The sequence below is a fragment of the Cupressus sempervirens genome, chromosome 1, assembly GCF_028749045.1.
Source record: "Cupressus sempervirens isolate cs-2001-9-10 chromosome 1, ASM2874904v1, whole genome shotgun sequence".
In the NCBI taxonomy this organism is placed as follows: domain Eukaryota; kingdom Viridiplantae; phylum Streptophyta; class Pinopsida; order Cupressales; family Cupressaceae; genus Cupressus; species Cupressus sempervirens.
Genome location: NC_143118.1, coordinates 559,280,516 through 559,307,909, shown reverse-complemented (window position 1 = coordinate 559,307,909; position 27,394 = coordinate 559,280,516). Strand labels below are relative to the sequence as shown.

The window sequence follows — 27,394 nt, the reverse complement described above, 5'->3', positions numbered from 1 at the left end:
ATGGTCCAAATTCCTCATCAAACACAACATCACGACTGAAGATTAAACGATCAGTATTTACATCAATCAGTCTGTAGGCCTTATGTGTGTGACTGTATCCTGTAAACATAAGTTTCTGGCTTTTGGAATCCAACTTAGTGCGTTTGGCATCAGGAATCCATACATATGCCAAAGAGCCAAAAACTTTCAAATGGTTGATCCTAGGTTTGCGACCAGACCAAGCTTCCTCAGGAGTCTTATGATTAACTGCAAGGGTGGGTGACCGGTTAAGAAGGTAGACAGCTGTGGATACTGCTTCTGCCCAATATTTTCTGGGAACATTTCTATGTTCTAGCATAGCCCTAGCCATTTCTGTGATGGTACGGTTTCGACGCTCTACAACACCATTTTGCTGAGGGGTGTGAGGTGTGGTGAACTAACGTCTAATGCCATGAGTAGTACAAAAGGCAGAGAAAGCAGAAGAACAGAATTCCCCCCAATTATCAGTCCTAAGAGTACGGATGGAGGAACCAGACTCTTTTTCTACTAGAGCTTTAAACTGCTGAAATACAAGAAAGGCATCTGATTTTTGCTTAAGAAAATATACCCACATTTTGCGACTGAAATCATCCACAAAGAGTAAAAAATACCTGTTCCCAGTAATAGAAGGAGCATTCATAGGACCACATACATCAGAATGGACTAGCTGGAGTACTCTGTATGCCCGCCATGTTTTACCATTCTTAAATGGTGTCCTATGTTGCTTCCCTGCTTGGCAAGCTCCGCAAACGCGATGGTTCTGGGTCTGAATATTAGGTAGGCCATGGACTAAATTATCTCAAGCAAGTTGTGCTAGATATTGAATGTTTAGATAACCGTATCGTTGATGCCAGAGACTGTTGGGAGCGGATGATTCGGCGATGAAGGCATGCTTAAGGGATCGCCTGAATCTACAAGCCTATAAATACCATGATCCTCAAGACCGGAAGCAAGGGTAGTGCGAGAAGCACGATCAATAATCGAACACTTATTTCCACTGAAAACGACATCCAACTGAGGGGAGTGCTTTATAATCTGACTAACAGACAGAAGATTATGTTTCATGCCAGGAACATAACATACATTGAGAAACATGAGTTTTCTTCCTCTAGTCTGAATCTGAACATTGCCCTTGCCGACAATATTGTATTCTTCACCGCCTCCAAAGATTACTGAGTCAGAATAGGGAGTGAATTCAACAAACCAATCACGCCTATGAGTGAAATGTCGGGAGGCACCAGAATCGATGTAACAGGCAGAAGATTTCACATGATTTGCAGGTATGCTGGCCATAAAGGCATGGTAGATAGATTCTTTCTGCTCTGAGTGTTGGGTAGCATTGGCGTACTGTTTAATTGAGTCCGACTTCTGATGCTGTTGATACAGATGCTTATAATATGTGAATATTTCAAATGGCACAAACTTCGAGGTGAGAAAATTAAAGACCCAAAAAAATTGGAGTACCCAGAAAAGAGCTCGAAAAACCCAGAAATAAAGTGTTGTCAGAATTTGGATCCGCTGGCTCGAAAATCGAGGCACAAAAAACGAGGCACCCACAAAAATCTGATGAAGACCCATTTGAGATTTCAAAAAACCCACCAAGAATATGTGATCAGAAAATTTTTGGAGGTCAAAAAACTAGGGTTTCGAGCAAAAACCTAGTCGGCAGCTTCGAAGGTCAGATTTGCAAGAAAAATGGCAGATATAGGCAGATTTTGGAACAAGCGGATTTGAGATAGACGGATCCAGGCAGATAAGGGCGGATTGAACACGTTTTCACTCACACAAAATGCCGAGTTGCAAAAAAACGGCGAGTTGTAGAAAAACGACAATAGAAACCCGCGATTTGTAGAAGATCAGACGTGAGCCAAAGAAACCTGCGATTTAAAAAACGTGAACTCGGGATTTGCAGAATGAATTTCAGATTTCTCAGAACAGAAACCCTAGACGGGTTGTAGAGAAAATGGCAGAAATAATTTCGAAATTTAGAGCAGATAATTTTGAAAGAAATTATAAACTATTCAAAACCATTTGAAGCAATAGCTTTGATACCATGTTACAAATGTAAATGGCGGAAAATTTGAATAAATTAATCAGAGATCAAACTGATCTATATATACAAAGAGGAGAGTCGAATAGAATAGGAACATTTTATTCTAGACTATACTAAATATTAGAAACATTCTAATATTTACAGAGATATAATAAGATACAATAGTGAGCATTAAAAGGAAACATGAAGGTTATTTTAATACCCCTGTCATCCCCAAAATGAAGCCCATTCTCCCCGTGTCCTGAAAACTCGTCTAGGCGTACTGTCATCCCAACATGCCCCAGTACTGGTGTTACACTGTTATTTAGGCCTTTTAAGTCCAATTGTGACCTTATATTTGCACCTGCAAGTTCTAATTTTGACCTACAATAGAAAGCCATAAAAAAGCCTCCAAATTGCACCAAAAACCTCTCAAAAAGACTATTCAATGACACTTAAGAAGCTTTGATATCATGTATTAATTGACTATGGGCTACCCAATATCTAGAGACCTAATGGAAAGCAAAACAAGGGAGAATCAATTTGACAAGAATAAGTTGTATTCTCATCAAGAATGCATTTAACTGAATTGAGATTACAAAGGAGACCCCTTAGATAAGTAGACCAAGGAAAGACATAGGAAGGCATGATATTATGACCAATGTCTTGATCTTATGACATGATACATAAAGTGATAACTTATCACCCACCTAATGTGGAAAAGTGATAGTGTGATAGATAAATAGGCCAAGGAAAGACATAGGAAGGCATAATATTATGACAAGTGTCTTAATCTCATGACATGATACATAAATTGATAACTTATCACCCACCTAATGTGGAAAAGTGATAGTGTGACACATTTACTAAAGGTGGATCACCCTCCAAAGGTAGAAAAGTGAAAGTGTCACATGTACACTAAAGATGGATCACCCTCCAAGGTGGAAAGGTGATTGCACAACCTGTTCACTAAAACTGAATCACCCTCTAAAGGTAGAAAAGTGATAAAATGTTAAGTCCACCAAAGTTGGAAGTCCCATTTGGTGGAAAAATAATAATGTGATGATGCCACCAGTGGGAATTTTCCTATGTGGTCCATAAGTAAACTTGAGCATATATGTGTTTGGAATCTAGGAGAAAGACTTACTAGGTACAACACTTAAACACACCTACAGATATAAACCAAAGTGAATCTTGATAGAGATATTTTATTGGTAAATATATAATTATAGCTATATTATGCTTCTTATTTTAATTGAACTTGTGAATTTAGGGCAAGATTTAGGATCATCCCAAAAATGGACATCACAAAAACTAAAAGCCTAGAGATAAATTCCATAGCACAAGTGAATTTTCCAGAATAAGCATAAACATAGATGAGGCAAAGACAATTGGTCATGCTGCATTTCAACATATTTCATCCAGCTTGTGTCATGAAATAAAATTTGAGAAGCCAAAAAGGTTATTTAGTGACTTTATAGATGGCAGTTCTTCCAAAGCTCACTTTTATAAGGTGTGAAACAAAGGTGACAAACATACAATTTATAATTCTGCATCTCAACACATTTCATTTAAACGGCAGCATACATTAAATTTGAGATAACAAGAAGGTAATTTAGTTAGTGGTCCTGCATTGCTGGAGGACTCAAATTTTCAGTCTTTATTTGACGAAAATTATTCCCAAATTCATTTGTGAGAAATGAAGCATGAGGCGTATGGAACAAACTCTCAACAATTTTGAGAGCTTCCAAAAAAATATTACCTTTTCTGGCCCATAATCTTTCAGCTTACTCTCAATTTATGTTGTTTGTGGATAAAAAGAATAGATAAAGACATTTACACAAGATATTGGGCAGAAAGATCACACATCCTGTTTATTGTATTTTGTTCCCCCCTGGATTTGGGATATATATTAAGGATTTGTTACCTGGAAATCTAAGGAAGGTTGCATTGTGATCTGATAAATTGAATTGGATAAAGTGGGAAATGTAGATTCTCCTGTGCAAAAGAAGATAGTGCACAGAAAACTCTGAAGGCATAAACAGGTCAAAAAATTTTAAATTGCCAAATAAAATTTTTGTTGCAACAAAAGGATATCCCAGACAATACTGGCAAGAATGTATAAATGATATGTTACCATTTAATTTTAAATTTTAATTTGATTAAAATTAAATCTAAATAATCAAAAAACTTTGTTAAATCAATATAATTAATATATGTATCCCCGTTTGTTTGCAATTTTAATCAAGTATCAGTAAAATTTTAATCAAATATATAAAACAAGTAATATTTTAATCAAATATCAGTTAAGAAATCAAATATATAAATGTCCATATTTGTTTAAAATTTTAATCAAATCTCAGTTAAAACATATGGTATCATGTCCCCTTTTGATTAAAAATGGATTTTGGCAAACAGTAATCCATTCATCCTCCGATGGGTTAATTGGACAAGCTTGAGGAAAATAGTTAATTTAATATTTAGAAATGTCAAAATATTCTATATACCAAAAGGACATTCAAACATTAAATTAAATTTTTGGAATCACTTAGTGGGGTGTTGGAATTTGTGCCATTTTGGGAAAGTTGATGCAAGATGAATTTTAGAAAGCTTCTGCCGTTATAAGTGGAAGAGAAGATTTGGTAACTCAATTACAATTTTTGGCAACCGTCGTGATTAAATTAGAAGGAATTCTAAAGGATGGAGTTTGAATTTGAATTTGTGCCATATTTTGGAAGTTGCTAAAGAATAAATTTTGGTGAGTTTCCATTGTTACAAATGGAGGAGAATCTTTGGTTACTCAATGACAACTTTTGGCAAATTTTATTATTAAATTTGGCCAGAATTTGAAAGAAGATAGTCTGAATTCAGGCACCAAAACCTTGCATACACGATGGATACAAATATTGAGATTTTGGTAATTTTGGGGGAGTTTGCTAATCATTTTCTTCTTTACATTTGTAGATTTGCAGAGAACTTCGGTGGATGAAACCTCATTGAAAGAGAAAGCTTGTAGACAGAAACCCATGAGCATTGTACAAGCAAAGAACAGAACCCCTTGTTCATAGAGGGCATTCTCACTCAGATTGAATTCGGGCTAAAGGAAATTTGGTGGATTGTTGATCTCTTCTATCCAGTTTCTAAGTTTACTTTAGGTGTTGTTTGGAGTACATTTTAAGCATAGTTTTATTATTTTTCTATTATGTGAGGCTTATGAACGTGTTACAGCAGTATGCTGCTGTTTTGAGTCTGTAATCAGTCCTGTGTATCATTAATTTGAATAATTTCATTTGATTAACAAACTATTTCGGTTGGAGAAGCTTGGAGTAGATTAGATAGCATTGTTTTGGCATAGTTTGGCAATTCGGGTATAGAAGCTCAAAGTATGAAGCGATAGTCAGGTTTTCTGTTATAAATATGATTTTCAGACCTGTTATATGTTGTTCCAATTCAAAAGTATTAATGCAATAATGTTTATAGAGAGTGTAAAGTCTCCTTTTTGGGACGTTAGGAAATTTAAGGACATTAAAATTGACTATGAGAGCATGAATTAAAACTATAAAAGGTCAATTTAATATTATAAAGTGAGCTAAGGGTGACAAGGAGGGATAAGACGAAAGGACGAGAAGGGAGTCAAAGAATCACAGCTTTGAGGATTAAAAGGAGAGACTCATTCATTCGAATTATGCTTGGTTTATGATTCAAATTTCAGTTTCTTTCTTGAGAGTCATTTGGAAAGCTTCATCTTTCATCCAGTGTGAGGACATAAATCCTCGTGCTAGTAGACAATGGACACAAACCCATTGTCCATGGAGACGTCACATCAGGTGTCTCACTTGTGCTTATAGGTTTTTTTCTTAGTATTCCAATCTGACTATTAAATTGTGTTCAAGATTGGCTTTTTCAATGTTGGTTATTGTATTGCTGATGTATACTGCAATAACATATTTCAAGGTATTTTATGAAAATCTACAGTTTTATATTGTTGATTCATAATGTATCTCCCTATGTTTATGTTTTGAGAATTATCTTGAGGTAAAAATCAGGTCAATATCCATTGGGGATATTTCAGTGGTGTCAAAGCAGTGTATTCTGCCAGCTTGTGTGGTTATTGGATAAAATTTTATCAAAAATTTCTATTCAGAGACAAACTTTAAGAAGCTTTATTAGAGCAGTTTTTTCTTATCATCTGGTGGGTTTCCAAGTAACAGAAATTTTGGGAGCCAAATTGATTGAAGAGCATGTAATAGATTCGACAATTTTAAGGGTGGATTTCAATTTCTTCTATAGCATATTATACATCAAGCAAATCTATTCAATATAGAGATCAATGTCAACCAAGAAGCTTTGCCAGAAGAGTGCTATGACTCAAAATAAGTTGCAACTACAAAACTTCGTTTATGTGGAAAAAACGGTAAAACCCAGAATCTCACACAACCTTGTGTATTACAAACAAACTTGAAATGATTTTTGAGGAGAAAATCAACAAACCTAGAAAAATAGAAACAAATTCAAAAGGCAAAAAATGCAGCTTCGCCTTGATCAGGAAGCTCGACAACTTGTGCTGTTGGCTGGGAAGCATTTTGCCTTGCTTGGGCTGCCAAACGTTTCCGGCACTCGAATTTCATATGGCCGAACTTGTGACAGTAATTACACTGTACATTTTGCTTCGTAGAGTCATCCAAGGATTGAGTAGAAGGTTGATGCTAGGAAGGCTGAGAATACTGATGGTTGCCAATGTTCTGTTGAAAGGATTTTGCAGCAAATGCCTGCTCTGAGGAGGCTGTAGAAGCACTGCTGCCAAATTGTTGTTTCCAACGATCCTACTGCAGAAGTTCGGTGCATAATTCTGGAAACTTCAGATCAACATTAGTTGACGTAATGTTGAGTGTTTCTATGAAGTGCTCATAGGATGCTGGTAGACTTTTCAGAGTGATGACTACCATATCCTCTTCCTCCATTTTCCGACCAATAGCTTCGAGCTAATCACGGATGTCCTTAATCTTTGTCAGATGCTCTTGTAAGGACATACGTTCATCCATCATAATGGAGAACAATTGATTCTTTAGAAAGAATGCCCGACTTTTGTCAAATGTTTCATGCAACTCCTTCAGATATTTCCAGATTTCTGCAGTTGACTTGCCGGAAGGAATTTGCAGTAGTTGATCATCGATAACAGAGAGCTTAAGAAGCATAACAGCCTCTCGATTACGATCATCAAACTTGTCATGTTCTGCTTGGTCGGAGATCGAACGAGTCTTTGTGCCCAGAACAAACTCATTCAAATGATGATATTCAAAGATTGTCAACATGCGTTGCTTCTAGTGATTATAATTGTGGCCATTGAATTGTAGACTGCCCTCCAACATCAGATTAGTCAAAGATGCCATTTGCACGAAGTTCGAGGCAACGCTGAGGCTGACCCAAAAAAAAGACAAGTGCCCAGAAGAGTAGACACAAAACCCAGAAGGAATCTACAATCGCAATGTAAATCTGCCAACTCGAAAATTGATGCACGAAAAACGAGGTACCCAAAAAATTCTGACGAAGACCCAAATGAGGTCTCGAAAAACCCACCAAGAAACTGCAAACAAAAAAATTTCCAACCCCAAAAATTAGGGTTTCAAAAAAAAGGCCCTGGCTGAAAAAAGATTGAAAAAACTTCAGATTTCTTGATAAAAATGGCAGATTTTTTTTCAGGGAGAGCGCAAACGATGAAGAATGCAAACAAAACGAACTAATCCTTGAACCTACAATCGCGATTTTGCTGTCAAATGAGCTTGAAAATATATGGACGCAAGTTGCTTCAAACGCATGTGATTTGGACGCAATTTGCAAAAAAAAATTGCGAGCTTTCCCAAGGATACAGACACGGATTTTGTAGACCAGGAGGCTGCGAATAGAGACAACTATCGTGGTGCAAAACTCAAAAAAAAAAAAAAAAACCTTAGCTATTGCAGACACAACTTACAAACCAAACAAAATCTCCAGGCCGCAAACAAAATAATATCAAACGTGATTTGCTCAGCACGATTTTACCAGTCATGAGCAAATAAAAACGGCTTTCGTTTTGCATGGACACGATTTTCAGATTCATAAACCCTAGCTGAAACTTAGATGGGCATAGATAAATTTCTCAAAAAAGTAAAAATCTTGGACATGCTATAGAGAAATCCCTAGAAATAATTTCAAAAAATTTAGCAGATAATTTCAAAAGAAATTATAAATTTTTCGAAAAATTCCTTATCATGGCTCTAATACCATGTTACAAGATTCAAGAAGAGTTGGCAGATTAACGGATTTCCGGATGATTGATTGATTAACAAACGAACAAATGTGTTCCTTATAAAAAATTACAAGGACGTTGTTTCTAAAAGAACATAGACTGAAGACAGAATTAGAAACAAAACTAGAGACAGGATAGGAAACATTCCTATCTGGACTGAAGACAAAAGAGACAGGATAGGAAACATTTTTATCTAGATTGAAAGACGGACTACAGACAAGTAGTTGACTATTATAGAAAGTATAAGATATTATCTTAATAGCAACACCAAAAGGTTTGAAAGCTATGAACACCTATAGATTGGCATGCTATGAAGAGGTTTGTTTACATGATGGTTATAGCGGAAGATTTCCACTATTATTGATGCTTGCTCGACACCATTATAAACTTTTGGAGTAGATTCCTTAGTCTTTGCAGTCAAGAGGGAAGATTTGTATAGGAATTTCATATGTAGCACCACCAAGAACCAACATGACAAAGAAAATGCTCTATTATGGATGGATGGAATAAAAAGGGAACTTTCCAAGTATGAGAAGGCAATCAGCTCATGTATTTATTGTTTAAGATTTCTCACAATCAGTTGCAAAGGGAAACGGATTTGATACAGTTATGGCGGTGTTCCATGGCAAGTGAGAGAAGAAAGCTGGAGGAATTAAAAGTGGACTAATCAAGCATATCAGTAAGTTCTCAAACATGGGAAAAGATAATATGAATATACTTTATTATATTGGAAATTATTTTGGGTGATCAGCACATGCTAGCTGATGGATTCAGTGAGTGCACAGATTTCCATTAAAATGACTATTGTTAGCAGACTCAATTTTCAATTTTGGTGGAGTATTTATTGCTGTAACATGATGTTATTTGTTGATTGTCAGCTATACAAATTCCTACTTTAAATTTGATTTTGAAATTCTATTTAACATCCTGTTTTTTATAGGTACTGTTTCCAACAAACGTATCTCAAGAACTCTTGTAATAAAGCACAAGAGCTAATTGCTTTTCAGTTATGCAATTGTTGTTTTGAAGGATGCGTTGATTGTTATAAAATTTTAATTGAGTGTAAAATTCAGATTTGTGGCACAATAGTAAGTTCTAAGTGTCTACGGTACAAATAGTGAAGTGCTAATGCATGTATACAGTTGAGACAAAAGGTTGTGAAAAGAAGAATGTAAAATGGGAAGAAATGGAAGTATACCATACACCAACTAATGGAATAGGTAAGTTGGTTATACCTTGCAAATAATTATATCAAATTCATTCAGCCCAGGTCCACAACTGAGAGAGTTCCCGGGTTGCTAGGAAGGATAATGGCAAAAACTACATTTGGTAAGTTGGCAAAGCAGTTTAAGCAATTCAAAGAGTGCACCACAAGGTTTCTCACCTGAGAGCTCATGTTTCATAGATATTATTGTTGGAATTATGGCATTGTCACACAACATTCTAAGCTTCCAGGTTTGCATTATGTTCATTGGAAAATATTGTTGGACCACACAAGAACAAAATCAATGTTTATGACAAGTCAGTTTGGCATTAGGGATTTGGAGCTCTATGTTTGTAATTGCTTGAGGGCAAGCACTTTTGCGAGGGAAGACTTGTCATGCCCCATTTTAATTAAAATTGGATTTTGGCAAACATTAACCCATTTATCCTCCCATGGGTTAATTGGACAAGCTTAAGAAAATAGTTAAATTCAATATTTAGAAATGTCCAAATATTCTAATTTCTATATACCAAAGGACATTCAAATATTAAATTAGATTTTTAGAACCAATTAGTGTGGTGTTGAAATTTGTGTGATTTTGGGAAAGTTGGGTTGAACAAGCTGAATTACTAAGAGGGAAGAGGAATCAGTTTTTCCCACATACTTCAAAAAAAAATTTGATCTGTTAGTCTAACACTTAACAACCATCAACCAATACTTAGGTAGTTAAAGCACAATATATCACCATAAAAAAGGATAAGCATGAAAGTAGAAAAATGCAGACACAATCAACACCAAAATTTATGTGGAAAACCAATTTGGAAAAAACCACGAAGAAGTTAATTCTCATGAAATGAGAAAACACCTATCAAGGTGACAGCGATTAAGATGATTTTGTACAACAAGGCTAACTACTTGAAATGCACATTGCAACAAGAATGGATATTGCCGGCAAGCTTCACTACCAAAGTGGCTACCCCTCAAAAATATGATAGGGCCCACTGTTGATAGGCTTATAACCAGTATATGATAGATGTAAGTCGAAACTATTATAGAATATTATAGTCTACTCTATATATTATATGTTGAGCCTCTAATATTATAGTCTACTCTACCTACACCTCCTTGAAATGGCTACTTGAGTAAATTCACACTTGCATCACATATAGCTCACATATAAGTAAACAAGATCACATAGATACAATCACGAGTACATGGACTTGTATGCAATCCTCTTGAGATGATACTTTATTTATACTGGATGCACGCCTCAAATTCGTCAATAAGAATAAATCATCGATAGGTCACACCTCCTCCTACAACACAATGATTCTCAAGCAATCCAACATGCTACAACGATCTTCGGTGCCAACGGTTATGATGAACACTTTACGAAGAGCTGTTGGGACCAATCAGAAACCACACACTATTCAAAGGATTGACCCAAAAACACGATCCATCAAAATGTTGCATGCCACCATCAAGGCAAGAAATGGTAAAACAATTAATGCATAGGCAACAATAAGCACAATAATTGATACAAAGGCTATCAGTGAAAGATAATCGATATGAGACCAACCGATACACCAAATTGCCAGTACACAACTACCGATACACCAAAGGTTGAGACATGTTGGCATCAATGACAACCATCAACCTCACATTCTAACAAATTGTTGCAAGATGAGTTTAGAAAGTTTCCACCATTATAAGTGGAGGAGAAGCTTTGACAACTCATTGACAATTTTCGGTAATCATCATGATTAAATTAGAAGGAATTCCAGATGAGGGAATTTAAATTTGAATTTGAGTCATTTTGAGGAAGTTACTAAAGAATTATTTCTTGAAAGTTTCCATTGTTACAAATGGAGGAGAATCCTTAATTACTCAACGACAACTTTTTGCAACTTTCATTACTAAATTAGCAGGAATTCCAAAGGAGATAGTTTGAATTCGGACACCAAAACCTTGCATACATGATGGATGCGAGTATTTAGACTTTGGTAATCAAGAAAATGCATGTTTCCTTCCTCTTAAAAAGTATTTTGTCACTATATAACTTGTATTTGAAGTTTTTTTTAGTGTGTTCAATCTACCTACTTTCATTACGAAGTCTAATTAGAAAAAGTCATTATCTCAATGACACTTCAATTTCACAATGGTGGCATTGTTAATAAGCGAGAGGATTTAATTGGAATAAATTGGTCTCTACAAGTAGGCAGTATTGCATTCAAATGACATCTAAAATAAAATAAGTAATATGAAATATTTGATTATTATCAATTTAAATGTTGTTTCTATTTATGGAAATTGCCTTGTCAATCAATGAAATATTGCATTTCTAGCGCTTTTGCTAAAGACTTCATTAAAAGAGGGTGGTTATCATTTTCTCTACATTTGCAGATTTGCAGGAAGCTTCTTCAGTGAGTGAAACTCCATTGAAGGAGAAAGCTTGTGGATGGAAACCCATGAGCATTGTATGAGAAAAGGATGGAAACCCTTGTTCATAGAGGGCATTCTCTCTCAGAGTTTGCATTCGCACTAAAGGAAATTTGGTGGATTGTTGGTTGTTTCTATCTAGTTTCCAAGTTTACTTTGGGTGTTGTTTGGAGTGCATTGTAAGCATAGTTTTGTGATTTTCTATGGTACAAGGCTTATGAACGCTTTACAGCAGTATCCTGCTGTTATTGAATCTGCATCCAATTCTATGTATTATTATTGTCATTTGATGAACAAAATATTTCAGTTGGAGAAGTTTGGAGTAGATCGGGTAGAGCATTGTTTTGGCATAATTTGGTGATTTGGGTATAGAAATTTATGTGTTAAGCCATAGTCAGGTTTGCTGCTATGAATATGATTTCCAGACATTTTCTGTTATGAATATGATTTTCAGACCTGTAATATGTTGTTCCATGTCAAAAATATTAATGCAATAATGTTTATGGAGAGTTTACTCAGTGGTTGTCTGTTTTTCTACAAGGCTAGTTAGCTAGTTTGGATGTTTTCATTGCATGGCATAACCATTTTCAAATCAAATTTTCAGATCCGAATTATATTTCTGAATTTTTTAGAATGAGTACATTACATTTGTTGATCTGCTTCAACCATGACAAAAAACAACATAAGTGTCACCTTGAGAAGACAGGAGCTTTTGAAGAGATAAATGAAAGCTTATGCTTCTTCTGCCTTCAGAAAACAGATCAGGCTTGGCCACAGTATAAGATACACACCTGCAGAAGCATAAGAAGTTGGAACATTCTCAAACTCTATGGAAAGCATAGAGAGAGAATGCTGGAAGTTTAAGAAAGAAAATAATTATACGGGTGAACTTTTCTCTCTTGGGGAATTTTTTTTCCTGTGATAAATGTGAAATTTTTTATTCAAGATTCAACGAGGCCAGAGGCCAATTACAGACAAGCAATATAAAAAATCAAACACGGATAGTAGCTCACATTATAAAACTTACAACTTGCTATTGGCTCGTCCTCATGCTTATGTTCGAATTTTCCGTGCTCATATTTAGGTACTAGCTATTACGATAAAGATGGTGATGAATCTGATGCTCAAGGGCTCTGGTCTCTTGAACCAATGTCTGGAAATTGTAATACATATCCTTGTAGTCTCCCATTTTGGTAATAATATTAATAGCATTCAAGTTGTCCATCTCGTCATCCATGATGTGCCTTCTTCTGTCAAACTCACATCCTGAATTGAAAGAGTTTTGCCCTGGGGAGTGCTGCTGAAAATAAGAAACATTCTTTTATTCTTCATCTGTTGTAGTTGAACTTAAGTCATTTTGACTTAGCCATTCAAACAGGATCAAAATCTTGGACACCTTTATCATGAAGTTCATTATTCTGAGTAATTTAGTGGAAACCTTTGAGGTGCATGCACACCTGTTAGGGTTCTGTGAAAATACTATTGCAGTCACTGATTATTAATCTCCTAGCTTAAAAAGATTATTTAACAGCTGAAAATTAATTAACAGCTAATATTGAAAAATAATACAACTACAATTTCACCAATAAACATACAAAAAGAAATATGTCACACAATGACACAATATTGTTAGACAAATTGTTCCTAGAAAAGCCCCTAAGGGAAAACCAATTCTGTAGATGAGAAATATATTAAACTTCAGCAAATAAAGAAATACAAAACTCCTTGCCTCTAACTGGCATAACTCCAACAATCTCCTCATTCCTCCTATTGATACCCCCCATTGCTATCCCCAACGCTATCATTGTGCCCTTGCTAACACTACAAACAATTTGTTGTTACTGCAAATTCTTCCTCAAATATCCCCTAACCCCCTTTTATACTACTCTTGTTGGAAAACCAACAGCCAAGATTGATTCTTAATCAAAGCTTGAGATAAAAAATAGCCCAACAACCAATAACAAAATTAGTTGCAAGGTGTCACTAGGGAAATCAAACATTTAATTAAATAATTGTCTCCACCTTAATAAATATTGTTTTAGAAAACAATTATTTACTATTGTTTAGCAAAGGGACAAACAACTGTCCAAGCTAACTAAAACTAACACTCCCTCTTAGCAAGGAGTTGCTCTTCATGGCACCCGACCAAATCTCTAAAGAAGACGAATTTTGCCTACTCCAATGCCTTAGTCTGAATGTTTGCTACCTGCTGCTCTATAGGTATGGACTATAGCTAAACAATCCCCCATTGTACGCAATCTCCAATGAAGTGATATCTAATGTCTACATGTTTAGACCTATCATGAAACACTGGTTTCTCAGACAACTTGATGCAACTCTGATTGTCACTGTATATCATTGTAATCTCAACCTTCTGACCAAACAAGGCTACTAGTAACTTCCAAAGCCATATAGCTTAACATGTCCCCATGCTAGCTGCTATGCATTCTACTTCAGCTGAGCTCAAAGCCACAGACTTTTGCTTCCTACTAAACCAAGAGACAACTCCTCATCCCAAACTGAAACAACACCCTGAAGTTCTCCTTTTGTCCGTTGTATTGCCTACCCAATTTGTGTTAGTATAGCATATCAACTTAATTCCTTCACCTTAAACATATCTGATCTCATACTCAATTGTACCACACAAATAACGCAGCACATGCATAGTTGTTGTCTAATGCACTCTCTTTGGCTCAAGTATGAACTAAGAGAGTTTACTACAAATGCTATGGCCCAATGTTGAGCAAATACATGAGCGAACCAATCAAATGCCTGTATAAGATGGGATCTACATCCTTCTCCCTAGATGTATCTATGATGAGGAGATAACAAGGACAAAGCCTATAATAGGCTCAATATTGGATGGAAAGAAGAAATTAAAAAAAAAACTACAGGGAAACACCAAATATGAACAACACCTTGCAGGTTACATGTGTTCATTCATGGCAAGCACATAGGGATGCTGCCTTACCAAACACATGTTTCTTCAAACTGTAGCCCATTCCTGCAAATGGCCATGAAGAAAGTAATGTACATTCCTCCTACCCACTCTCCACCACACTCAAGCCACTTCACATGGTGATTATGCGAGCAAGAGGCATTACTGCCCAATTTAATTTCCAAAGATTCTAGTGTAAGTCTGGCTTCCTGCAACAATAACTTCTACAAAAAGAAAACAATGCTACTCCTACTATTTTATTCAGAAAACAACAGATATGATATGCATCCCTAATCAATTTGCAGTGTGAATAAAATAAAACCAAAACCCAAGTAGCAAGAAAGCACTACAATTTTATTTATTTCATCTGTTCATCTCAGTACTTCTTCACACAGAAAAGAAAAATCTCAAATCATACTCTCCCAAAAGATTTCAAAGAGAATTTATAAACAAAGCCAAACAGTTAAGAACTGGTTTTGGCAACCACCAGACCTGTAAAGGTTTTGTTTAAACCTTTACTAAAGTTATAACAAAATATTAAATTAAGCCCTAAAATTAAACACCACCCCGAATGCAATGCAAACCCTAAAATTTAATAATAACAAAAAACATTTAAACACCATCACAATTGCAAATCAAAAATTTATTCCTGTGCCCAGCACTTGCTCCTGCAGCATACTCCCGAGGGTGAATTTTGTCTCAAGTCCTCTTGGAGACCAACTGTTGTATATCCCCACCTTGCCTTAGAATTTCTGTTTTCGGCAACCACGTAGCTTCAGAATCTGGAAGGCCCATCCACTTAACCAAATACTCCATGTGTACTTTGTGTCTTGTCCTCATTGCTTCCCTATTGTTGATGATACTTTCCATCTGGGGTGTCTCCTTAGAAGGCAATTCTTGAATCCAGTCATTTGATTCATGTGTTGTTGCTTCTGTACCAACTTCTTTGTTTGAACCTTTATACAATGTGAGATCTGAGACATTAAATATAGGTGAAATAGCTACATCTGGAGGCAATGCCACTTTGTAAGCATTTTCTCCATACTTTTCTAAAATTTCACACAGGCCAATCTTCTTCATCATCAACTTTGTATGGCTGCCCCGAGGTAACCGATCTTTGTTCAAGTGAACCATAACCATGTTTCCAACTTGGAACTGTACGTTTCTTCTTTTCAAATCTGCTTTAGCCTTCACCTTTAGATTATTCTGTTGTAGAGTTTTCCTTAGGTGCTCATGCACTTCCACCATTGCTTCAGCAAAGTCTTCTGCATGTCCACTCCTTTTCTCCAAACCATCCATATTTCTGAGTTCCAAAACTCCCCTTGGATGTCTCCCATAAACAACTTCAAAAGGACTCATGCCTGTGCTACGATTCACTGAGTCATTATATGCAAACTCTGCTTGAGGTATGATAGCATCCCAACTACCTCCATGTTCTCGTGTCAAGCACCTCAAAAGGTTTCCCAAGGATCTATTAACCACCTCAGTTTGCCCATCCGTTTGAGGATGATAGGCTGAACTAAAAGATAAATTTGTGCCCAACTTCTTCCATAGGGTTCTCCAAAAGTGACCCACAAACTTGCTATCCCTGTCAGATACAATGCTCAATGGCAAACCATGAATACGAACTATTTCTTTAAAGAATAGTCCTGCAATATAACTAGCATTATTAGTGGTTCTACATGGAATAAAGTGAGCCATTTTACTGAATCTATCAACAACCACAAATATGCTGTCATAACCTGTCTTTGTCCTTGGTAATCCCATGACAAAATCCATACTCAAACACTCCCAAGGTCTGTTCGGTATGGGTAAAGGCTGATAAAGTCCAGCATTTGTTGATACTCCCTTTGCCCTTTGACATACCAAACAACCTTCCACAAACTTCCTAATGTCTGTTTGCATCTTAGGCCAATAATAAAATCTTTGTACCAATTGTAATGTCTTGTTGAGTCCAAAATGACCACTAAGACTTCCACAATGTTTTTCTTTAATAACATTTTCCCGCATAGAGCATTTGGGAATACATAGTTGGCTGCCCTTAAACAACAGTCCATCTTGCACAATAAATTCAGAAAAATTAGAATGAAAACTATCTTCCAATTTAGTGCAAACCTCATATGCTTCGCTGAAATCTCTATCTTCCACATACATTCCCTTCAATGCATCTACACCCATGCTTTGGATTTGTACTTCTTGCACTGTTAACATTCTTCTACTAAGTGCATCAGCCACCTTATTGGCTTGTCCTTTCTTATGCCTGATTGTGAAAGTATAAGCCTGCAAACTCTCAACCCATTTCATGTGCCTATGGTTGAGTTTTTCCTGCCCATTCAAGAAACTAAGAGCATGGTTGTCAGTATACACAATAAACTCTTTAGGCAGCAAATAGCGCCTCCATTTTTTCAATGCCTGGACCATGGCATACAATTCCAAATCATAAGAAGATTATTTCTTCTTTGCCTCATTCAGCTTCTCACTGAAAAATGCAACGGGTCTACCTTCTTGACTAAGAACAACCCATATTGCAAAGCCACTAGCATCACATTCTACTGTAAAAACTTTATTAAAATCTGGTAAAACAAGAACAGGATATTTGGCTACCTTTTGTTTGAGTTCCTCAAAACTCTTATTTGCTGCATTATTCCATTCAAATTTTGTGTTACCTCCTCCTTTGGTGGTGTCTAAAATTGGTGCACAAATGTTGCTAAAGTTCCTTATGAACTTCCTGTAGAATGTGGCCAAACCATGAAAACTTCGAACCTCTCCAATAGCCCTTGGTGTTGGCCAATTAATGATGGCCTCCATTTTAGATGGATCCATTTTCAATTCTCCCTTGGATATCACAAATCCAAGATACACCAACTCTTGTTTCAAAAAGTCACACTTCTCCAAGTTTATCTTCAACTTTTGGTCCTGTAGCCTTTGAAAAACCATCTTCAAATGCTGCAAATGCTCTTCCTTATTCCTGCTATACACCAAAATGTCATCAAGGTAGACGACAACAAACTTCCCAATGAAGTTGTGCAAAACTTCATTCATTAGTCGCATAAATGTACTAGGAGCATTAGATAAACCAAATGGCATAACCAGCCATTCATACAACCCTTCATTAGTTTTAAAGGCTATCTTCCATTCGTCCCCTTCTTGTATCCTTATTTGATGATACCCACTTTTGAGATCTATTTTAGAAAAATATGAAGCTCCCACCAAACAATCCAACAAATCTTCTATTCTAGGAATAGGAAATCTATATCTTATAGTTATCCTATTAATAGCCCTAGAATCAGTACACAACCGCCACTTACCATCCTTCTTTGGAGCAAGAACTGGGGGTACGACACATGGGCTAAGACTTTTCCTTATCAACCCCTTGTCAAGCAACTCCTGTACTTGCCTGGCAATCTCTTCATTTTGTTGTGATGTCATCTTATATGCTGCCTTGTTGGGTAGCACTGCTCCAGGAATAAGATCAATCTGGTGACTTATGTCTCTTATTGGTGGCAGAGACTCAGGCATTACCTCAGCAATGATTTCCTTGTACTGGTTCAACAACTCTTCAACTTCTTTCGGGCCTGTTGTCCTACGCTCCTTCTTCCTATCTTCCTTAGGCTTCAGCACCAATGCAAAGCCTATTCCATCTTCTTCAAGAGTATTAATGAACTCTTTCTCACCCACCATCAACACACTTGGTCCAACTTGACCAACTCCTTTCTCTTCTCCTTCAAAATTCAATCTGTATGTTACTACATCCTTTTGGAAGCTATAAGAATACTTCTCACCATCATGGCGTGCCTTCCTATCAAATTGCCAAGGTCTTCCCAGCAAGAGGTGGCAAGCATCCATGGGCAAGACATCACACAATATTTTGTCTTTATATTCCTCTACACTGAACTCTACCCAAGCTTGCTCATTCACAACTTCCTGTTGCCCTTTGTTCAACCAACTAACCTTGTATGGACAAGAATGTGGAAGTCTCTCTAACTTCAATTTGTTTACAACTTCAAGTAAGATGATGTTATCTGTGGAACCTGAATCAATTATTACTTTGCACAACTTACCTTTCACCTTGCATTGAACTCGAAAAAGAGCCCTCCTTTGAGTAGTATCTTCTTTTAGCGGTTCCTTAAGAAGTATCCTCCTTAACATGAGACTTTCTCCCTGAGCCTCTGTCATTAACTGAACTTTTGGTGAGTTCATACTCACATTATCTTCCTGCACATAAGTGACTCTCCTTTCACCATTTTGAGAAGTAGATGCCCTTTGTGGACACTTATATTTTGTGTGCCCTATCTGACCACAATTGTAGCACTTCATTCCTGAGAACCTGGATCCTCTACCTGATCCATCTGACCTTCCTCCATTAGATCCCCTTCCACCGTAGCCTCCTCTACTACTTGAGTCACCCGCTTGCTCCTTAGGGTTAGACTCATCTCGGGACCTCTGGCCTTGTCCTCTATTGTTGAAGTTTCCCCTACCTAGGTCATTCCTTCCACTTCTCCCTCCTTGTTGCTGATCACTCTTCCTCTTCAACTTCTCTTCAACTTTAAGAGCAAGTTGAAAACACTTTCTCAATGTATCTGGGGCCAAGAGGCTGATCTCCTCTTGTATGTTCATTCTCAGACAATTTAAATATCTAGCCACTCTTTCTGGTTCCTCCTCTTGTTTCTTTGCCCTAAGAGTTAACCTATGGAACTCCTCTGTATAGGTATTCACGTCCATCTCTCGCTGCCTCAAGCTTTGCAACTTCTTAAACAATTGCATCTCATAATCTGCAGGCAAAAATTGTGCCTTGATTTTTCCCTTCATCACTTCCCATGAAGAGATCATATTTTTGTTATTTTGTATCCTTTCTCCTTGAATATAATTCCACCATGAGATAGCAGATCCTTTCAACTTTCCTTTTGCAATCCTTACCCTATCATTCTTTGGAACTTCATTCAACTCGAAGTAATTTGTGATTGCTTCAATCCATTCAATCACTTCCTCACTATTGAGACTACCTCCATATGTAGGTAGCTTATCAGTAATATCTCCTTTTATTGACTTTAAGGCATCAACAAATGCCTTTTAATCTGCACCCAATTCTGTTGGTGGATCCTGGTGTTGTTCTTCTTCTTCATCTCCATTGGTACCTTCTTCCACCTCATTCTCCTTATCCTTGTTACTGGACTCCTTGAACTCCTTGAACTTCTCTTCCAGAAGTTCCTCCATCATCTTTTTGATGGCATTTGGCGTCATACCTTTCGAAGGCATGGTGTGAGCCTCAACTTCAGCCTATGATTCTTCTGCAAACATACACTTCCCAGCAAGATCTTGTCTCTCTCTGATACCAATATGATGAGGAGATAACAAGGACAAAGCCTATAATAGGCTCAATATTGGATGGAAAGAAGAAATTTAAAAAAAAACTACAGGGAAACACCAAATATGAACAACACCTTACAGGTTACATGTGTTCATTCATGGCAAGCACATAGGGATGTTGCCTTACCAAACACATGTTTCTTCAAACTGTAGCCCATTCCTACAACTGGCCATGAAGAAAGTAATGTACATTCCTCCTACCCGCTCTCCACCACACTCAGGCCACTTCACATGGTGATTATGCGAGCAAGAGGCATTACTGCCCAATTTAATTTCCAAAGATTCTAGTGTGAGTCTGGCTTCCTGCAACAATAACTTCTACAAAAAGAAAACAATGCTACTACTACTATTTTATTCAGAAAACAATAGATATGATATGCATCCCTAATCAATTTGCAGTGTGAATAAAATAAAACCAAAACCCAAGTAGCAAGAAAGCACTACAATTTTATTTATTTCATCTGTTCATCTCAGTCCTTCTTCACACAGAAAAGAAAAATCTCAAATCATACTCTCCCAAAAGATTTCAGAGAGAATTTATAAACAAAGCCAAACAGTTAAGAACTGGTTTTGGCAACCACCAGACCCGTAAAGGTTTTGTTTAAACCTTTACTAAAGTTATAACAAAATATTAAATTAAGCCCTAAAATTAAACACCACCTTGAATGCAATGCAAACCCTAAAATTTAATAATAACAAAAAACATTTAAACACCATCACAATTGCAAACCAAAAATTTATTCCTATGCCCAGCACTTGCTCCTGCAGCAATCTACCTTCCTCCAATTAGTGATAATAGGTGCAAACATGGCTTTGCAATCCTCCATCATGAACCTCTTCAGAATTTCAACACATTATTTCTCTTGAGCAAGGAAAATCTCTCCTTTTGTCTGTCACACCTCCATGCCTAAAAGTAGTGCATATGTCCCAAACCCTTCATCTTGAACTCTTTTGCAAGGTCCCTCTTCCAATCCTCTATGAGCCCTATTGAACCTATAAGAAACAAGTCGTCTACAATAGGAAAAGAATGAGAACCTCACCCCAACCACCAAGTAGTAGAGGTTAGCATCTGCCTCACTCCTTACAAAGCCCATTTCCTACAAGCATGTATCAATGCGCTCATACCATGCTCTAGAAGCTTGCTTGAGTCCATACAAGGCTCTCTTCAATCTGCACACCTGAGTCTCTTTTTTGTGTGCTACAAAGCCTTATGGTTGTTCTATGTATACCTCCTCCTTGAATTCACCATTAAGGAATGTTGTGTTGCAAAACAGATCACAACTCATATAGAAGTATACCTTGCCACTAGAGCAAATGTCTCCTCATAGTCTATTCCCCCCTTCTAAGAGAATCCCTTTGCTATGAACCTTGCCTTGTATTTCTCAATGCTACCATTTACACTATGCCTAATCTTATAGATCCAACGTGATCCAACTACTACCCTACCTATTGATCTAGGCACTACCTCCCACACATCATTCTGTATTTTTGAGGTATATTCCTCACCCATAGCATCTCACCATACCTGATGTTGTGCAGCCTCTTGATGGTTGGAAGGTTCACTATCTACCAATTGATTAATGCCACATAATCATTGAACTTGGTTGGTTGTCTCCTCTATCTCATACTCTTCCTAAGAGCTCCCACAAACTCCTAAGTATCCCTATGTGTCTCTTGAACCTCACGGTACCTACAACCAACTGTAGAGGATGAAATATCAACCTCTATGCCTTCTTGATGCATTTCTTGCTACACTAGTTGCTCCATATTCTACAAACCTTCACACCCTAAGCCTATGCTTGTACTAGTAACCATACTTGAGCTTTTCAGCCCTTGACTTGGTTGAGTTATCCTTGGAGCTTTTGTTGCTTGCTCACTCTGATCATCTGTTGGCAAATCTCTAGACCTTCTAAATGCCTTGTCCTACATGAACTTGACATCACGTCTGACTATAATTCTTTTGGTCCCTAGATAAAAATCCTATATGCCTTTGAGGTTTCATTATACCCAACAAAGTACCCCCTCTATGCAGTTTGATCTAACTTAGTACGTGTATCACTTGGAATATGACAATACTCCAAACTTTCAAATATCCTAAAGTGACTAACATCTGGCTTATTCCCTGTAAAGGCTTCCTCTAGTGTCATCTTTCATAGTACCTTGTGAGGAACCATGTTCTAAATGTAAACTGTTATACTACATGCTTTTGCCCATTAGTAGCAGGGCATGTCCTAGTCATGTAGCATAGCCCTCATTGCCTTCGATATTGAACAATTCTTCCTCTCAGCAACAACTCCATACTACTTTGGATTGTAAGGAGCAATCCACTCTCTCTTGATTCTTCCCTGGTACAAAACTCCTAGAAGTCATTTCCTTTGTACTCACCTCCATTATCTGACCAAAGAACCTTTATCTTCCTAGAAGTTGAGTTCTCCACAAGAGCCTTGAACTCTTGGAAGCGACTGAAAACCTCATCCTTGGTCTGCAAGAAGTATATCTAGGTCTTCCTAGAGAAATCATCAATAAAAGTAACATAGTACTCATATCCTCTAAGAGACTTTCTCAACATTGGTCCACATACATCTAAATGTACTAGATCAAGAACACCCTTAGATCTGGTGTCACTCCTTAGATGATACTTTCACAAAATTCTCCAACACACATCCCTTCCCTACATCATCATGCTTTGTGCTCACCTCTCGAACACCTGTCATTGTCTCACAAAGCAATTTAAGTGCTCCATGATGAATATGGCCCATCCTCCTATGCTATAATTGTCCAAGATCTCTAGGATTAATATTGCTCGCGAGTGCCCCAGAAGTATCAATCTGCAACCTATAAAGGTGGCCACTCCTAACTCCAATAGTTATGGGTGATTTCCAATCCTTATGCTTGATTAGCACATATGCCCCTCTAAAGAGTACATTATACCCTTTATTTTAAAGGACAAATACAAAAATCAGATTCATACCTAAGCCTGGCACATGCAACACACATCATGAAGTGGAATTATTTTTCCATTTTCCCTTTGAAACTTCACAGTCCCTTTCCTAACTGTGTGAGTTTGGACAACTTCTTCATAGAAATCTAGATACTGGTGGCCTCATTATAACTGGAGAAGTATTCTTTAACTCCTATCATATGAAATGATGCCCCAATACCAAACAATTGTGAGGTTGAGATAATCATACAAGCTCTAAGTGCAAACTCATCTTACTAGAGAGCTCTTTTGCAGTTGCTAAAGCTGTCACCTGCTTCTTTCTGTTTGTTTTATTCTCCTTCCTTTCCAGGCAATTACTGACATAGTGATTATAATTGTGACAACCAAAGCACTTGATCTTAGATAGGTCCTTCTTCTTATCACTTTGTGAATCTGATCCTTTGCTAGACCCCTTCTTTGCTTTCCCTTTTTCCACTAGGGCAACATGTCCTTGTTCCACCTCACTTTGTTTACTCTTTTGGGCCCCATTGACAAGACTTAGTCTAAACTCCTCCTGAGTGACATCACTTCATAGTTGATCCCAACTCGATAAGGTGTCTCCTCCACTAACAACTTGAACAAAGAAATCCCACTGCTTAGTAAACTCATTTAGGGCTCTCCGTACTAGCTCGTCATCACTAGGGCTATCTCCAACAATTGCTAACTCATTCTTGAGAAGTCTAAATCTAGTGAGGTAACTTGTGACATCTTCTCCTTTGTTCATCCAAGTATTCTTCAACTTTTCTCTGAGAATCAGCTTCTTGTTGGTGGTAACATTCAGGTAAAGATTCAGAATGTTGTCACAGATTTTCTTTGTTGTATGTTGTCATAGATTTTCTTTGTTGTATCTAGCTCCAAGATGTGTGGAACAATATGGTCCTTGACACCATGAAGGATTGTCCTCCTCACCTTGGCATCATCCTTCTTGTATGGTGCAAGTTGTGTTGTATTTGTAGGTACAACTACAACACTGGTAACATAATCCTTGATACCATTCTCTTTCAAGAATAAAGAAATTTTGGCCTTCCCGACACCAAAATTTGAGGCAGCATCCAACCTGTCCTAACCTCTCAAACCAGTTGAAGCCATCTCAAGGGATAAAAGAAATAATAATTCTAAAGAGGTCGACTAGTTTTTATAAACCCTCAATTTTCTTTCCTAGGGAAAACCTTTTCTACCCTCAACGCTGCTCTAATATCATGTGAAAATACTAGTGCAGTCACTAATTATTAATCTCCTATGTCATAACTAATATTGAAAAATAACACAACTGCAATTTCACCAATAAAAATATGGAAAGAAATATGCAACACGACACAATATTTTTGGCCAAATTGTAGATAAAAAAACCCCTAAGGGAAAACCAATTCTATAGATGATAAATATATTAAACTTCAGTAAATTAAGCTATCATCGCGCCTTTGCTAACAATGCAAGATTATTTGCTATCACTGCAAATTCATTTGCTAACACTGCAAATGTTTTTCCAAGTTATCTTCTCCAAATGACTCCTAACCCCCTTTTATACTACTCTTATTGGAAAACCAACGACCAAGATTGACTCTTACTCAATGGTTCAGATTAAAAACAACACAACAACCAATAAGAAAATTAGTTGAAAGGTGTCGCTGGGGAAATCAAACAATTAATTAAATAATTGTCTCCACCTTCACAATTATTGTTTTAGAAAACAATTATTTACTATTGTTTAACAAAGGACAAACAGCACCCCAAGCTAACTAAAACTAACAAGTTCTCCATGTTAATGATAATTTCGATCACTTGCAGTTCTCCATTAATTCTGGATCTGTAACAGTAGTTTTTTTCCATTAGGTTTTGTCTCCTTAGGCTAGGGTCCCATGGGGGGCTCAAGCTTCTATTTTAAAGGTATCAGATTATGAAGAAAAAATAAAATTGCTACAGGATAAATTAGCACCTTGCCCAAGAAAATAGGAGCCCCTTAACTTTTAGAGCTGCATATTTGAGCAGAAAAATAAAAGGTGGGGTTGAAACTTTTCCCACCAGCTTAGGAAAATTCTTTCACATGTGTCAAATATCTACAAACATAAATATGTGCAAAAGTTCTAAATAGATATATCTTAAAAATTTAAATAAGATATATCCACACAATAATAGTTAAATGTGATGTTATTAGATATAGAAAATCTATGAGACCAATAGATTCTTTGATTTTTGGAGCTTAAAATTTTAAACTAATGTGTAATAGAAATTCATAGGATTGCTCGGTTTAAAATATCCCTATAAATTCTCAGCAACCCACTGAGAATTTTCAGAACGCCCCCTTCCATGGAACCCCACCTTTAGTTAGACTTAAGGGAGAGTGTTAGCATTAATTTCCATTGCAAAAACTTGTAGTTTTCTGTTAATTCCAGATCTGCAACAGTATATTTATTTTCATTAATTACGGAGAAAATTATGCTATATGCAACGCATTGTGTAAGCCTACCTAAAGAAAACTATCAATTATTTTCCCGCCTCTTCAGAAATTACATTCGTTTATTTATTCATAATTTACACAGATTGTAACGCTGGTTAATACAATTTTTATTTCCAACAGCTCTGTGTTTCCTCTGTAATTTTCTGCAAGTTTTGTTTTCTCTTCTATTGCAGGTATAGATGCAAAATTTTGCAGCCCAGTCACTCACTGGTCAAACCGAAATCTGCATGATAAATCCCCAAAGAAACTAAGCCATGGGGAGTACACCAGTCCAGAGATCATTCTGCAAAACTATTAAGTAGCCCTTAGGCAGCGTCCTCATTCAGGTAGACAAAGTTGAAAGCCCTCTTTCCGAGTAAACAAAGGTAAAGACAATTGGGAATTTCGCCTTGGTTGATCTATCCCGCAATTAGGTGTTATTTCCAGGTCGCGAGGAGCATTCTCAACAGCCAAGATTGGAGCTAAATGTAGACTACCACTCGAGGCCACGGCCTCACAGCCTCCAAATACATATTTAACTCTAATCACCTATACGATAATCAATTTGAAATATTGAAACAATGAATTGGGGGATTCCAATGGCAAAGATCTAGACACTACGATCCCCTAGGTCATATATAAGCAGACAGGAAGCTAAGAAAGGAAACAAAACTAACAGCAGAAAACCCAGCAAGGATACATTTCGACATAGTGCTTTATATGACTTTCTTTCAAATCATGATCAGGTGTTACAAGACTGACGTTAATACACAAAAAAATATAATTATCTCTGCATCTCTGTAATTCGTATGCCCTCATTTTATAGTGAGATAAAGCACAAAAAACTCAACCTTCATCAGATCCATGCCATCCTATACAAATGAACAGCAAAAATATTGCAAAATTCAAAGAATGGGTAGTTCAAATACCTCCTCCAATTATCCAGTCCTCGCGCTTTCGCTCCCCTCTGCACTTGCCAGATACAAATTAATGACAAAAAGTCGCCAGGATAGAAGAAAAATATTTACAGACCATGCAATAGACTCGCAGGAATACGAACGAAAGATTTCGTTCTTATCTACGTAATACAATGCTTAGAACAGTAGTCACTTTGGAATAGGTGAGGAAGTAGGCCATTGCAATTTGCCAACATTAGCTGTCGACCTCTGACCTTTGCTCAGTTGTGCTTTCCTCGTCATAATGTTAAATTGAATTTCTGCATCAGTAACATCCCACCATGGTCCTACTGTACATACCTCGCCATTTCCTTTTATTATTTATTGGAAAGTAAATATACATAAATCATATGATTGTTCCTAGTGCAAGTTACACATTTAAAGGATCAATAGACTAGCACTTATATCTTTGAAGAGTGCAAGGGTTCTTCGATAGTTAGATATATATCAAATGTTGTCAGTGGAGTGCTACCATAGAGAATTTTCTCATAACATTTTGTGTGCACGGTAAAACATTGGTAAGTATAGCATACACCTTGTTAGACTTTTCTTTTGCCAATCTTTGCACAATTTTTCATCCATAATGAACTTTATAAGCTTTCAGTCAAAATGACATGTTTCTTAGTTATCCTCTAACAAAATGGGTTCTACAAGAACATTGACATTGTTATTAATGATGTACAAACTATTGGTCATGAGATGAGACGTTGAGTGTTGAAGTATTTGAGCTATCAAAG

The 27,394-nt window shown here is 36.9% G+C and overlaps 1 protein-coding gene across 2 annotated transcripts in view; it reads right to left on the bottom strand.

Annotated features, from left to right (window-relative positions):
- LOC149578667 (uncharacterized) overlaps positions 1–26,802 on the bottom strand; it is a 37,957-nt gene extending 11,155 nt beyond the window's left edge. For both annotated transcript variants that reach the window (XM_089830906.1, XM_089830903.1), the window contains exon 1: positions 26,631–26,802. The gene's annotated coding sequence lies outside the window, so the exon portion shown is untranslated. The remainder of the gene's footprint in view (positions 1–26,630) is intronic.
- Between the last annotated feature and the right edge of the window lie 592 nt (positions 26,803–27,394).